We start from the raw sequence: 14,887 nt of genomic DNA, 5'->3' as shown, positions 1-14,887 counted from the left end.
GACTGGATCTGCGAAAACCCGACACAATCGTGCATTTTTCAAATTCCTGTTTATTAAATATTTATAATCTACTTAGCCAAGTGTACCCTCTGGCAAAGTTTCAGCGTCGTATGCCAATAGCTTTAGGAGTTACAGCCCTACAAAGTACAAAAATGATTGTAACTTACCAATGAATCAAGGTATGGAGCTACAATTTTCACCATCATGTTCGCCATGAACAGGGGAATCAATTACTGGGTAGGTTTTTCCTTTACTAACCCTTCTTCATTGTAAACAAAGGCAAAATCTGTGAAGAAAAATCGATCGCTTCGACATGATGTAAACAAACGCTCATAACTTCCGTATCCTTGGGTCTACTGCAATGAAACAAAGATTCTCCAACTCCTCTTGAGCAGGTGAATAAGGTGATACCCAGGGTTTTGTTGTTAGGCCTCTCCTTCACTAAGAAAGACGTGTTCACAAAATTTACAGAATTTTTTCAATAATATGCAAGCATTTTACCCATTGTATTCAATGCTTTATACTGAAAATTTAGGCTTGCACGATTGTGTCGGGTTTTCGCAGATCCGGTCACATATATTGTTGTCATAGGCGTAGCTAGCACCTCGTGGTTAGGGGGCTAGGCAGTGGTAAAGATAAAATGATGGTTGAATATGCAAAGCAGTGAGAAAGCCTGCTAAACTGGGGGGTCTGCATGCCCCAAGAAAAAAGTTAAAACTAATGCTCTGAAATTGAATTTCAGAGTATTTTTAGCATGCCAGTAGTGTATACATTCTTGTGTAGATTACCTTTATGTCCATACAAACAACACTACTGAACACGAAAATTAATTTTAGAGGCACTTATCACAATCGTCACTCTAAAGTGTCTGAGGAATTGGGTCTACAGGTAGATAGTTTCATAACTACTTGATGGATTGCTGATTGGTTAGAAAAATAATTATATAGTAATCTGAATTGTTGGTACCGGTGGTAGGTAGATTGTTGAGCACTTAGAATTAACTTCAAATGGCTAGCCAAATTACTGTGGGGGCTATATCCCCCACAGTCCTCCGCTTCCTACGCCTATGGAACTTGTATGTATGCTGTAAAGCAAATAATAAATAAATAAATAGCCAGGAATTTTAAGAACTGATGATGAGTAAATAATGTTGTAGAATAATTTTAATCTTGTTATTATATTGCCGATGTTTGAGAGAATGCCATGCTAGAATACGATTTCATGCCTGTTGTCACAAGTTTTGCTAGCATGGCACTGATTATGATGACAATTAGCATGAGTAGGCCTTAGCTAGCTAATCGTTGGGAGCCTGTATTCTGCGGAATACGGAATAGCGGAATTATGGAATAAGCAAAAATCACATTCTAAATATTTTGTTATGGTTTATAGCCTCTATAACGTTTTAATATACATTCCTCACCTCGTAGAGAACACAATCACGATGGCACCAATCCTCAGGGCGATCTTTAAATAGGATATGTACAAAGATAATCACTCTAGAACAATCTAACTAAGCTAAACTACTGTTAAATACACTTCACTACAGAATCGCTAGAAAACTAGAAGTTCTTTGTGCTATACTTGCTCATACCAGCTGTCACACACGAGCAGCTAGCTAACTGGCCGAAGAGTTTAGGACAAAACAATTCACCCCCTAGGTAGCTACCCTGCATACATGGAATAATCTGACCTTTCTTATAACTCTGTTACCATTTCCTAAAGTGTTTCAAATAAATTCGGAGAATAATACTACTTTCAGCTCCCAACATTAGAGCCCCAACCTCGGCTCTAACACTTCGTAAATCACTCTAATAAATTCAGGCGGTTACTCGTGTGTGACAGCTGGTATGAGTAAGTATAGCACAAAGAACTTCTAGTTTTCTAGCGATTGTGTAGTGAAATGGCTTAGTTAGATTGTTCTAGAGTGAATATCTTTGTACATATCCTATTTAAAGATCGCCCCAAGGATCGGTTCCATCGTAATTATGTTCTCTACGAGGTGAGGAATGTATATTAAAATGTTATAGAGGTTATAATCAATAGCAAAATATTTAGAATGTAATTTTTGCTTATTCCGTAATTCTGCTAATTCGTTATTCCGTATTCTGCGGAATACAGACTCCCCTAATCATTGTGTACTATCCTGCTGATCAGTATTACTTGCGTGGGTGAAATTGCTCGAGATTTGATTTGGTAGCTGAAGGGCGTACGTAGCTTTAGGCTCGACGCACTCGACCCTAAAAGAGGGTCTGGTGAAACTCTGTACAAAATGTTTGAGCTCTGGAATGTTTATTGGATGACGTTTACGTGTTACATAAGTGCAATGTTTACGTCACAACATCGATTCAATCAGATCCGCTTAGCTACAGCATCACCAAACTAATGGCGCTACTTTATTTGTACAACATTAATACGAATAGTGCTGTACACCTACAAAATTTTTGTCACCAGTTAATTGCCTACCAATACTTGGCAATAACCAGTTAATTGGTTTGTTTGTATATTGGCAGACATAATACAACTCAACAAGCCTGCTGGAAGGTTTAGGGTGGTACCAAAGTGACCATCAACATCCTGTCTTGCAATAACAGTTGTTACAATCACATATTTACACATTCTTTGAGGTTATGTTATGATGTTAACACTTGTCAGCAGGGGTAATTTATGGTCTACCAAGTGGGTGGGCAATAACCAGTTTAAAGGTTTCTTCACCAGTTATTGGCTGACCTAGAAAACACCAATAATCACCAGTTAATTGGACACCAGTGTACAGCACTAAAAACAAACCCAACAGAATTGTATGGCTGTTTTCGCAACAATTTTAAGTGGCAAAGTTACCAGATGTAATTAACCATGAGCAGTGAATCTTTTGGTTTAATTTAATTTGTTTAATGCACATACCTCATAATTGAGTGTTGTGTGCATGTGAAAAGATGTAAACTTAAAATTGCTGTTCTCTATAAAGATGAAGTGCATGACAAAATGTGTTTAAGTCAGGTGCACTATAGTTAAGTTAGTAGGTAGTGATTTCCTAAGTCAAATTGAATGTGGGAGAAAATAACGATAATACTAGTAAGTAAACTGATGAATCTTTTAAGGTAGCCCCGGGTAGATGACAATACTGGTTGGAGATCTTGTGAGATCATGAGAAGTCAATACAAATAAGATTAATGATAACTTTGTAAAACATGGTGATGATGGCATTAGTTCTTCTTACTTCAAGTGATTGCTAGTTTAATTGAGACAACATGGAGGTCACACTGGAGTATGCCGAGAATCTGTTGAAGACAAAACGAGCAGCCTTATGTTGGACCATTTCTAGTCTCGCAATATCAGTTCTTACATAAGGGGACCATACAGTAGAGGCATACTCCAAAATTGGTCATACGTAAGTGAGGTAAGCAAGCGATTTAATAGTAGGAGAGCATTGTCTGAGGTTTTCTTGCAAAAATGCACATGTAGAGTTTGCTTTATTACAAATGGCAACAACGTGATCATGCCAATACAAGTTGTGAGTAAAGATGACTCTTAAGTATTTGGTAGAATTGACTTTAGAGAGGAGATGATGACTGTTGATATTGTATGTTGAATTTATAGGGTTTTTCTTATTTGTAATAGTCAGGTGTTCACACTTAATCAAATTAAGTTTCATTAGCCACGTGTGGGCCCACTGAGCAATGATGTCCAAGTCTTTCTGTAGTCTAATAATATCTTCTGCACTGTGAATCTCTCTATACAAAATTACGTCATTGACGTAGAGTCTAATTTTAGAGGTAACATTACTAGGGAGATTGTTTATAATAAGAAGGAAAAGCAAAGGACCTAATACTGAGCCTTGCGGCACCCCTGATAAAACATTACAAAACTGGATTCTGTCATTATGTAATAATACTTGTTGCACTCTATCTTTTAAAAAGTCACTTATCCAATTGAGTAAAGGACCTGTAATTCCATAGTAGGACAGTTTGTGCAGTAAATGTGGATAAGACAATTTATAAAAAGTTTTCGAGAAGTCTAATAAAAGTTTAGAGATGCAAATAAGTTGTTAACAGTTTCGAGTAGTTGAGTCTCGCATGACGGCATGAGTGATTTTTACAAAAGCCATGTTGTTCATTACAAATTATGTTGAGATTGCTAGCATGTTGAGAAATTGAGGATCAAGACACACGGTAGTGTGTCGTGCGGCCCAAGAAGCCGGCGCGTAACACCCGTGAGTATATTGACAGGAAGAAAGAAAACGCAATTTTCGCACCTCCGTAGCTCTGTGCTTCCTTGATGAAACAAGACGATTTTTGCTGTGGACATGCCCCCCAACTGCAGCACTCTACATTCCAAATTTGAGCGAAATCGCTTCGCGCGTTCCCGAGATATGCGACTTCAAAAATTGGCTGAGTTTCTTCGTTTTTTTTCTTCTTCTTCTTCTTATTTTTCTTTTTCTTGTCGCACACTTACAAAAACTGCTATAAAACTCGAACGCGTTATCCGATTGCCTTGAAATTTGGCACACAGAAGGGGGGTATAAAGGCGCATCTCGGTACCAACTTTGGCTGGAATACCATAAACAGACAAAGAGTTATGAGCGATTATGCACGAAAAATAACACCAATATGTTGTCACGCCTACAGGGTAAACCGCGTATGGGAAGAAGCTGAAAATCGGTGGGTGAATAGGTTAACTATTGAACCTCAAACCTTTTGTGGTTTGAAAGAAATCGAGCTAAAAACCAGGAAGATACAGCGAAAAAATCAACAGTGTGTAACAATTACGCAATCGAGATTAGCTAATTTTTAATATTTTTATTTTATTATTATTATTATTATTATGCTTGCCACGCCTACCAGGTAAACCGCTTGGGGTAATGCTTTCAAAATCGCTGTACAGATGGAGTTATCATCTTAGAAAGGCTCTTCAATGGTGTAGAAGAATCAGACTTAAAGCCACGGAGTTATAACACGAAATCCAACTTGGTGTAGCAAGTGCGAGATCGAGATACTCTAATAGAGCAGTCATCCTAATAGAGCAGTCACCCTGAACAGAATTCAAGAGATCAGTTAGAAATAAGTAACCTGTATAGAGATCAGCTACAAACAAATCACCCTGTAGAGAGTTCAGCTACAAACAATTCACCCTGTTAAAACATCAGTTAGAAGAAGATTTCTTGTAGAGAGTTCAGATACAAACAAATCACCCTGTTGAAAGATCAGCTAGAAGATGTCACCTTGTAGATACTTCAGTTACAAAGAAACCACCATGTAGAGAATTCAGCTACAAACTAGTGACCCTGTAGATACATCAGCTAGAAGAAGTTACCTTGTAGAGAGTTCAGCTACAAAGAAACCATTCTGTAAAGAGCTCAGCTGCAAACAAATCACCTATACAGAATTCAGCTACAAACAAATCACCCTGTAGAGAGATCAGCTAGAAGAAGTTACCTTGTAGATAGTTCAGCTACAAACAAATCATCCTGTAGAGAGATCAGCTAGAAGAAGTTACCTTGTAGATAGTTCAGCTACAAACAATTCACCCTGTACAGAGCTCAGTTAAAAGAGGTTTCCTTGTAAAAAGTTCAGCTACAAACAAATCACCCTGTAGAAAGATAAGTAAGAAGAAGTTACCTTGTAGATCGTTCTGCTACAAACAATTCACCCTGTAAAGAGATCAGCTAGAAGAAGTTACCTTGTAGAGAGTTCAGCTACAAAGAAACCATCATGTAGAGAATTCAGCCGCAAACAAATCATGTATAGAGAGTTCAGCTACAAACAAATCTCCCTGTAGAGAGATCAGCTAGAAGAAGTTTCCTTGTAGAGAGTTCTGCTACAAACAAATCACCCTGTAGAAAGATCAGCTAGAAGAAATCACCTCGTAGAGAGTTCAGCTTCAAAGAAACAATCATGTGAGAGTTCAGGTACAAACAAATTGTCCTGTAGAGAGATCAGCTAGAACAAGTTACCTTGTAGAGAGTTCAGCTACAAAGAAACCATCATGTAGATAGTTCAGGTACAAACAAATCACCCTGTAGAAAGATCAGCTATAGAAGAAATCACCTTGTAGAGAGTTCAGCTACAAAGAATCTATCGTGTAGAGAGTTTAACTACAAACAAATCACCCTGTAGAAAGATCAGCTATAGAAGAAATCACCTTGTAGAGAGTTCAGCTACAAAGAAACCATCATGTAGAGAGTTTAGCTACAAACAAATCGGCCTGTAGAGAGATCAGCTAGAAGAAATTACCTTGTAGAGAGTTCAGCTACAAAGAAACAATCATGTAGAGAGTTCAGCTGCAAACAAATCACCTGTAGAGAGTTCAGCTAGAAACAAGTCACCCTGTAGAGAGATCAGCTAGAAACAAGTCACCTTGTAGAGAGTTCAGCTAGAAGAAGTAACATTGTAGAGCTACAAAGAAGCTACCATGTAGAGTTCAGCTGCAAACAAATCACGCTGTAGAGAACTCAGCTACAAACAAATCGCCCTGTAGAAAGATTAGCTAGAAGAAGTTACCTTATAGGGAGTTCAGCTATGAACAGATCACCCTGTAGAGAGTTCAGCTACAAACAAATCACCCTGTAGAGAGTTAAGTTACAAAGAAACCACCATGTAGAGAGTTCAGCTGCAAAAAAAATCAATCACTCTGTAGAGAGTTCAGCTAGAAGAAGTCACCTTGTAGAGAGTTAAGCTGCAAATAAATCACCCTGTAGAGAATTCAGCTACAAACAAATCACCCTGTAGAAAGATCAGCTAGAAGAAGTTACCTTGTAGAGAGTTCAGCTACAAAGAAACCACCATGTAGAGAGTTCAGCTGCAAACAAATCACCTGTAGAGAGTTCAGCTAGAAACAAGTCACCCTGTAGAGAGATCAACTAAAAACAAGTCACCCTGTAGAGAGTTCAGCTAGAAGAAGTCACATTGTAGAGAGTTCAGCTACAAAGAAACTACCACGTAGAGAATCCAGCTGCAAACAAATCATCCTGTAGAGAGTTCAGCTAGAAGAAGTCACCTTTTAGAGAGTTCAGCTACAAAGCAACCACCATGTAAAGAGTTCAGCTGCAAAAAACTCAATCACCTTGTAGAAAGATCGGCTAGAAGAAGTTACCTTGTAGAGAGTTCAGCTACAAACAAATCACCTGTAGAGAGTTCAGCTAGAAACAAGTCACCCTGTAGAGAGTTCAGCTAGAAGAAGTCACATTGTAGAGAGTTCAGCTACAATGAAACTCCCATGTAGAGAGTTCAGCTGCAAACAAATCACCCTGTAGAGAACTCAGCTACAAACAAATATGCAGTGAAAAAGATCAGCTAGAAGAAGTTACCTTGTAGAGAGTTCAGCTACAACGAAACCACCATGTAGAGAGTTCAGCTACAAACAAATCACCTGTAGAGAGTTCAGCTAGAAACAAGTCACCCTGTAGAGAGATCAGCTAGAAACAAGTCACCTTGTAGAGAGTTCAGCTAGAAGAAGTAACATTGTAGAGCTACAAAGAAGCTACCATGTAGAGTTCAGCTGCAAACAAATCACGCTGTAGAGAACTCAGCTACAAACAAATCGCCCTGTAGAAAGATTAGCTAGAAGAAGTTACCTTATAGGGAGTTCAGCTATGAACAGATCACCCTGTAGAGAGTTCAGCTACAAACAAATCACCCTGTAGAGAGTTAAGTTACAAAGAAACCACCATGTAGAGAGTTCAGCTGCAAAAAAAATCAATCACTCTGTAGAGAGTTCAGCTAGAAGAAGTCACCTTGTAGAGAGTTAAGCTGCAAATAAATCACCCTGTAGAGAATTCAGCTACAAACAAATCACCCTGTAGAAAGATCAGCTAGAAGAAGTTACCTTGTAGAGAGTTCAGCTACAAAGAAACCACCATGTAGAGAGTTCAGCTGCAAACAAATCACCTGTAGAGAGTTCAGCTAGAAACAAGTCACCCTGTAGAGAGATCAACTAAAAACAAGTCACCCTGTAGAGAGTTCAGCTAGAAGAAGTCACATTGTAGAGAGTTCAGCTACAAAGAAACTACCACGTAGAGAATCCAGCTGCAAACAAATCATCCTGTAGAGAGTTCAGCTAGAAGAAGTCACCTTTTAGAGAGTTCAGCTACAAAGCAACCACCATGTAAAGAGTTCAGCTGCAAAAAACTCAATCACCTTGTAGAAAGATCGGCTAGAAGAAGTTACCTTGTAGAGAGTTCAGCTACAAACAAATCACCTGTAGAGAGTTCAGCTAGAAACAAGTCACCCTGTAGAGAGTTCAGCTAGAAGAAGTCACATTGTAGAGAGTTCAGCTACAATGAAACTCCCATGTAGAGAGTTCAGCTGCAAACAAATCACCCTGTAGAGAACTCAGCTACAAACAAATATGCAGTGAAAAAGATCAGCTAGAAGAAGTTACCTTGTAGAGAGTTCAGCTACAACGAAACCACCATGTAGAGAGTTCAGCTACAAACAAATCACCTGTAGAGAGTTCAGCTAGAAACAAGTCACCCTGTAGAGAGATCAGCTAGAAACAAGTCACCTTGTAGAGAGTTCAGCTAGAAGAAGTCACATTGTAGAGAGTTCAGCTACAAAGAAACCACCATTTAGAGAGTTCAGCTGCAAACAAATCACCCAGTAGAAAGTTCAGCTATGAACAGATCACCCTGTTGAGAGTTCAGTTAGAAACAAGGAATCCTGTAGAGAGATCACCTAGAAGTATCGCCTTGTAGAGTTCAGCTACAAACAAATCACCTGTAGAGAGTTCAGCTACAAACAAATCACCCTGTAGAGAGATCAGCTAGAAGAAGTTACCTTGTAGGGATTTCAGCTACAAACAAATCACCCTGTAGAGAGTTCAGCTACAAAGAAACTATTCTGTAAAGAGCTCAGCTGCAAACAAATCACCTGTACAGAATTCAGCTACAAACAAATCGCCCTGTAGAGAGATCAGCTAGAAGAAATTACCTTGTAGATAGTTCAGCTACAAACAAATCACCCTGTAGAAAGATCAGTTAGAAGAAGTTACCTTGGAGAAAGTTCAGCTACAAAGAAACCATTTTGTAAAGAGCTCAGCTGCAAACAAATCACCTGTACAGAATTCAACTACGAACAAATCACCCTGTAGAGATCAGCTATAAGAAGTTACCTTGTAGATAGTTCAGCTACAAACAAATCTCCCTGTAGAGAGATCAGCTAGAAGAAATTACCTTGTAGAGAGTTCAGCTACAAAGAAACCACCATGTAGAGAGTTCAGCTGCAAAGAAATCACCCTGTAGAAAATTCTGCCAGAAACAAATTGCCCTGTAGAAAGATCAGTTAGAAGAAGTTACCTTTTAGAGAGTTCAGCTACAAAGAAACCATTCTGTAAAGAGCTCAGCTGCAAACAAATCACCTATACAAAATTCAGCTACAAACACATCACCCTGTAGAGAGATCAGCTAGAAGAAGTTACCTTGTAGATCGTTCAGCTACAAACAATTCACCCTGTAGAGAGAGCAATTAGAAGAAGTCACCTTGTAGAGTGTTCAGTTACAAAGAAACCACCATGGAGATTTCTGTAATCAATATATGTGACCGGATTTGCGAAAAGGGGTCTTCCACACACATCCAATTCCGTAAATGTTGGAGACCATAACTCAGTGTTTAAGTAACATATTAACCTGAACATTTCACCATGTATTCAGCTATAGTGGTACTCACCACTGCCCAAATATCAAGGCAATAGCTCTTTCCAATCTGAAGTTATCAATTGTCAAAGTTGGCAAATTGGACCCCTTTTCGCAAATCCGGTCACATATGTATTATACAGTATATATAATTTGTACATTTACTGATAAAATATTTAAAGTACATCTACTTCATCTTTTCTTCTTCCTGTAGTAAAGAAAAAAACATAGGTTAAAAAAGTCCCAAAGCTGGCCATAGGCCGGCTTTGGGATATACAAATACAAAAAGAAATGAAATCTAATCCAAAACAGCCAAGCTGTAAAAAAAGTGTGCGGCCCTCAGAAAGGCTATGGTGAAAAAAGATGTGAAATCCAAGGTGGCGGCCAAGAAATGGCTGTGATGGTAGGTTAGTGGTAAAAATTTTAATAACGACAATTCAGGTGAATTTTTGTGAAGCGGCACAAAAATTCACCTGAATTGTCATTATTAAAATTTTTACCACTAACCTACCATCACAGCCATTTCTTGGCCGCCACCTTGGATTTCACATCTTTTTTCACCATAGCCTTTCTGAGGGCCGCACACTTTTTTTACAGCTTGGCTGTTTTGGATTAGATACTATTATATGTTCAAATATTTTGTAGCAGATGCAGGTTAAAGATATAGGCCTATAATTAGAGGGATCTGTGCGTGAACCTTTCTTGAAAACTGGCACCACAAAGGCTTTTTTCCAATCTGTTGGAAGCTTTCCCTGTTGAATAGAAGTATTAAATATTAAAGTTAATACTGGAGCAATATGATTGGAGGTTTCCTTAAGAAATCTTGCTGGTATACCATCTGAATCCTGAGCTTTATGGGAGTCAAGATTTTGTAAAAGAAGTCTGACACCGTTTACCTCTATTAGAAGGGGAGTAATATCAGGATAATGACTATTCTCAAGTGAAGGGATTGATTTGATGGAATACTGGATTTTGTGAAGACTGATGAAAATGTTCATTTAATAAATTAGCTTTGTCGGCATTTTGAGTATAAATCTGATTATTTTTCTCAAGCGAGGGAATCTCATGCTGGTCATTTCTCTTAGACTTAATATAGGAACAGAAACGCTTGTTACTGGATGAGCCATTGCTGTCAATTAATTTGGATACATAGGCATTGTGAGCTTTACGACATTCTCTTTGAACTTGTTTTTTCAGGTCTCTATAAGCTTTCCAATCTGATTCAAGGCAGGAAATGCGAGCCTTATTGTACAAATGTTTCTTTTTGTTGGAGAGGCGCTTTGTTTGGTTATTGATCCAGGGATGTCTTGGAGATTTAGAAAGTTTTCTTTGATGTATCAGTTCCAAGCAGCTGTGACATTCCTACTTAAAAATGTTCCATAAATCTTGGATTGGGGTGACAGCAGAATAATTAGATACAACATTATTTGAGAAATGAGAAAGTTTTTCACTAAGTACTTGCCAGTTAGCTTGATTCCATAAATACACCATGCGAGGTTGAGATTCAGTGAAGGTTGCAATGAGAGAGGACTCAATAACAATTAGTTCGTGGTCACTAATACCAGGAGAAACCTTAACTTCCTGGATCAATCCAGGTCTGTTTGTAGCAAATAAATTAAGTATGTTGCTTCCCCTTGAAGGTCAACTGTGTAATCCCAAAGGTGCTAAAAGTGTTAAGTAACATATTGCATAACTCTAATGGATAGGAATAGGATATGACAGAGTTAAGGTCCCAATTGATATTGGACAAATTGAAATCACCTGTGATCCACATCACAACATTCTCATACTCACAGCACAAGCGTTCAATTAGATTACAAACGTTTTGCATATACTGTATATCTCTATTTGGTGGTCTGTATCAAACACTACGATGGTAGTGTATAGTAGGGACCACAAAGGAGTAGGCGTGGCCCATGAAATAACATCACTCAAAAAACTGCCTCAATTTTCCCAGACAACGATGAGGCAGTATTGGTTAAGTAAACCTAAGCCCAAACAAGCTTTCAGATCGACCCGAAACACTTTCAACAAGTTGCTACGGAATTTTTAATTTTTTTTATCCAATGGAATTTTCTACTGACTGCCTGACTGATGCCTTCAGACAAGCGTAACTCGATAACGGCTAAGGCTACGGGCTTGATTTTTTCACTGTTCGATGTTGCTTTGGCCCGACAGGTGCCTTTTGGCATACCGCAGTACGTACAATGCATTCTTCATGGACTTACCAGTGTCCTCCTTTGTGTCCCATTCATCTTTGCTGACAGCAAAAAGTGTCGATTTGGCGATAGCACATGATGGCTTCCTTTTGTAACGGAAATAGTCCGTAATTGTCATAGTGGCTACTTTTATAGCAGAGGCGCTTTTCAAACAGATCTTGATTCGTACTGCTGTGTAACGGGTTGAACCATAGATACTAGAATACATAATGGAATGGAAACGCAATACATTTTACGGTTATGGGCTTGATACGGTCACGTGATGACATTTATGGTGCACAGCAGCATTTTCAATAGGCACAATACATTTTTGTCGAATTTGCCCAGAGTTTTCTCGAAAACAGGTGGCTTGTTCAATTCGTTCACACTTTTTTTAGCACTCTCGAAGGTATGAACTTTTCTTTAGTATAGCATGTATCGCTAGACAGTGTTGGGAGTAACGCGTTACTTATGTAACGCATTACATAATATTATTACTTTTGTGGTACCTAAGTAATATAACGAAATACGCCATAAAAACAGGTAATATAACTCAAGTTACTTTACTTACAAATGTAATGCGTTACCTAAGTAATATAGTTACTGTAACGAGTCTAATATTACGTAATATTATTACTACAAGTAACGAAGTTATTAATCTCGTTAGTAATCCACTGAGTAATGCCTAGCCACAACGAAGTATTGAAGCCTACTGAATGAAGCTTATTCACCAGCTTCTTACTTATAACCAAGATTTGCACATTGCCCAACAACGAAATCATGTCACGTGATAAGGTGGTAGTTTCACACGTGACAGCTTAAGGCTGTGGACACAAAGTAATATAATATGTATTATTATAGTTACTTTATTTTATGGGTAATATGTAACTGTAACTAAATAGTTCAGTTGCAAGTAATATGTAATATGTAACTAGTTACTTTTAAAAAGTAACTTGCCCAACACTGTCGCTAGACTAGTTTTCACAAAGCCAGGAAAACCCCCACAGCCACTACCGTCATGTAGCCATTCTTTCGCTTCGCTTACGGAAAGTAACTGCTGTACAGTGCTAAAAATAATTATTTTGTATTCATTACTATGTGGTGAAACTGTTCAGCACTTCTAAAACTTCATATGTAATACGCCCTATGCACTAAAACCCCCACACTAGTTTTTGAACACAAATTTTGCGTTCCTTCCTTCACACCTTCGGTTGTACAAAACGACTAACCTTCAGTCACAAACCAATAAATAGCTGAATCCTTTAGCAATGATTTAACGCTTTGTAAAACCTGTAATAGTAGTCTCAGTGTTAAGAACAACTGCAGTTTGTACACTTGGTAACGTTGCCATAAATCACGTGATCCTATTGAGCCCGTAACCATAAAATGTATTGCATTTCCAATCCATTATGTATTCTAGTATCTATGGTTGAACATAGCAAACAATGAAGCATAATGGATACTTTACTTTTCAGACGATAATTGGGGCACACGGTGATAATCTATGGATGCGATATGCGTGGGTTCACCAGACATAATAATTACTTACAAAAAAAGTTTACAAACAAGTACACAGAAAAATTTGGAATTTTCAACTAGTCTAGAGTAGGGACCATAACACATCGATAATAAGTACTGAAACAAGCAGGAGTACTGCACGATATTAAAACAATAAGAAGTGTTATATCCCTACTGTGCTCTTGATACCATTATGGAAATGCACAGTAGGGATATAACACTTCTTATTGTTTTACTGTGATTTAATATTGTGCACTACTCCAGCTTGTTTCAGTACTATTTATCGATGTGCTATGGTCCCTACTCTAGTTGAAAATTCCAAATTTTTCTGTGTACTTGTATAACTAATACTATTAACATGCGACTGTCTGGTAACTTAATTTTGCAGGCTACAGCTTCACAATCTGTTTCGGTATGGATTTGATGTACACATTACACAATTGATTTGAAATGGAGCAATCTGATTTGAGCCAGAGGAGGTTGGACGCATTCACGTGAGCTGTGCATTTTCATTGGAAAATCTTTGTTTCAAGACAATTTTATTAAAACTATAGTGCATTTGAAATTTTATGTATTTCTAAATCTAACAGCGTGGCAATCCCCAGCGAACCCCACTGATTTGGCTGATAACAAAGCCAGAGTTTAAAGCACCAATAAAATAAATTATGCAAAATCAGTTTTATTGAGGAAGGTAATATCAGTGTAACGCAGTGAAGGGTTGTTGTTTCATTATAGAAAACGTATGTGCAGAGATGCCAACCTCTGAACAATTTTAGGAATGAGACCTCAAACACTACCAGCAATGTGGACTAAATTCAAGTGCAGCTCCGGGATTTTCCACAGTGAGGCCCCCCCCCCCACCAAAAAAAAAGGTCGCTGCATGCACAAAGCACATAAATAAGCACAGGACTGTCCAATTTTAAGCACAGGGCTAATTGTGAAGCTGATCAGGCGTGTGAAATGCGTGAGAACTAAGCTGAAAGAGTGAGAAACAGAGGGTTGAGAGCATGAGATTACTGGCCAAAGAGTGAGACTCACGCCTAATGCGTGAGAGTTGGCATGTCTGTATGTGACAAGTCTGGTGAAGTTGAATGCATCAAATCACAATTTATTAATTTCACCCTGAATCTCAAGTACCTTGAGAAAACAAAGTACGTAGCCTTGAAGCCTACATGAAAGATGATCTGAATATCTAACGAACTCCAGTGAACTCCATAGTTCTTCAGTTTAGCATTGTGACTATTGATGGTCACGTGAAATACCAAAGAAAAGAATGCAATTAAGAGCAATATATTTTATAGCGCGTCCAACTTCCTCTGGATTGGAACCGCCAACATTCAGGCAGCGACGAACTTTCTGTACACAGTTTCACCAGACCCTCTTTATTCTGTGAATGTTATCCCACTAGGGACCTATGAGAAAGCTTAAAGCCTGTGAATACAGGGAGTAAGAAACATGTAGGCTGAAACGTGAAGAATGCAGAAAAAAACCCAGATCCAGTGGTGATTTGATCCCCCGCAACGTGTATTTAGGGTAGGGCGCCGCG

The 14,887-nt window shown here is 38.4% G+C and overlaps 1 protein-coding gene across 2 annotated transcripts in view; it reads right to left on the bottom strand.

Moving 5' to 3' along the window:
* Positions 1-14,887, bottom strand: part of LOC136254272 (uncharacterized) — an 83,130-nt gene that overhangs the window by 67,890 nt on the left and 353 nt on the right. Inside the window, exon 1 of one of the 2 annotated variants that reach the window (XM_066046938.1) lies at positions 1,691-1,799. The exons of the other annotated variant lie outside the window; for it this stretch is intronic. The gene's annotated coding sequence lies outside the window, so the exon portion shown is untranslated. Of the gene's footprint in view, positions 1-1,690; positions 1,800-14,887 lie in introns of those variants that run through there. 2 annotated transcript variants of the gene reach the window in all.

This window comes from Dysidea avara, chromosome 4, assembly GCF_963678975.1.
Source record: "Dysidea avara chromosome 4, odDysAvar1.4, whole genome shotgun sequence".
NCBI lineage: Eukaryota > Metazoa > Porifera > Demospongiae > Dictyoceratida > Dysideidae > Dysidea > Dysidea avara.
This window is presented reverse-complemented; position numbering and strand designations above follow the sequence as displayed.